This window comes from Manis pentadactyla, chromosome 11 (assembly GCF_030020395.1).
Source record: "Manis pentadactyla isolate mManPen7 chromosome 11, mManPen7.hap1, whole genome shotgun sequence".
NCBI lineage: Eukaryota > Metazoa > Chordata > Mammalia > Pholidota > Manidae > Manis > Manis pentadactyla.
This window is the reverse complement of record NC_080029.1, coordinates 60,664,196-60,665,893: the sequence shown is the minus strand read 5'-3', so window position 1 is coordinate 60,665,893 and position 1,698 is coordinate 60,664,196.

Below are 1,698 nucleotides of genomic sequence, written 5' to 3'. Positions count from 1 at the left end.
AAGAGGATATAACCATTATAAATATATATGCACCCAATACAGGAGCACCAACATACCTGAAACAAATATTAATAGAACTAAAGGAGGAAATAGAATGCAATGCATTCATTCTAGGAGACTTCAACACACCACTCACTCCAAAGGACAGATCCACCAGACAGAAAATAAGTAAGGACACAGAGGCACTGAACAACACATTAGAACAGATGGACCTAATAGACATCTACAGAACTCTACATCCAAAAGCAACAGGATACACATTCTTCTCAAGTGCACATGGAACATTCTCCAGAATAGACCACATACAAGGACACAAAAAGAGCCTCAGTAAATTCCAAAAGATTGAAACCCTACCAACCAACTTTTCAGACCACAAAGGCATTAAACTAGAAATAAACTGTTCAAAGAAAGCAAAAAGGCTCACAAACACATGGAGGCTAAACAACACGCTCTTAAATAATCAATGGATCAATGACCAAATCAAAATGGAGATCCAGCAATATATGGAAACAAATGACAACAATAACACTAAGCCCCAACTTCTGTGGGACACAGCAAAAGCAGTCTTAAGAGGAAAGTATATAGCAATCCAAGCATATTTAAAAAAGGAAGAGCAATCCCAAATGAACGGTCTAATGTCACAACAATCGAAATTGGAAAAAGAAGAACAAATGAGGCCTAAGGTCAGCAGAAGGAGGGACATAATAAAGATCAGAGAAGAAATAAATAAAATTGAGAAGAATAAAACAATAGAAAAAATCAATGAAACCAAGAGCTGGTTCTTCGAGAAAATAAACAAAATAGATAAGCCTCTAGACAGACTTATTAAGAGGAAAAGAGAGTCAACACAAATCAACAGTATCAGAAATGAGAAAGGAAAAATCACGACGGACCCCGAAGAAATACAAAGAATTATTAGAGAATACTATGAAAACCTATATGCTAACAAGCTGGGAAACCTAGGAGAAATGGACAACTTCCTAGAAAAATACAACCTTCCAAGACTGACCCAAAAAGAAACAGAAAATCTAAACAGACCAATTACCAGCAACGAAATTGAAGCGGTAATCAAAAAACTACCAAAGAACAAAACCCCCGGGCCAGATGGATTTACCTCGGAATTTTATCTGACATACAGGGAAGACATAATACCCATTGTCCTTAAAGTTTTCCAAGAAATAGAAGAGGAGGGGATACTCCCAAACTCATTCTATGAAGCTAACATCACCCAAATACCAAAACCAGGCAAAGACACCACCAAAAAAGAAAACTACAGACCAATATCCATGATGAACGTAGACGCAAAAATACTCAACAAAATTTTAGCAAACCGAATTCAAAAATACATCAAAACCATTGTACACCATGACCAAGTAGGATTCATCCCAGGGATGCAAGGATGGCACAACATTCGAAAGTCCATCAATATCATCCACCACATCAACAAAAAGAAAGACAAAAACTACATGATCATCTCCATACATGCTGAAAAAGCATTTGACAAAGTTCAACATCCATTCATGATAAAAACTCTCAGCAAAATGGGAATAGAGGGCATCTACCTCAACATAATAAAGGCCATCTATGAAAAACCAACAGCCAACATTATATTGAATAGCGAGAAGCTGAAAGCATTTCCGCTGAGATCGGGAACTAGACAGGGATGCCCACTCTCCCCACTGTTATTTAACATAGTAC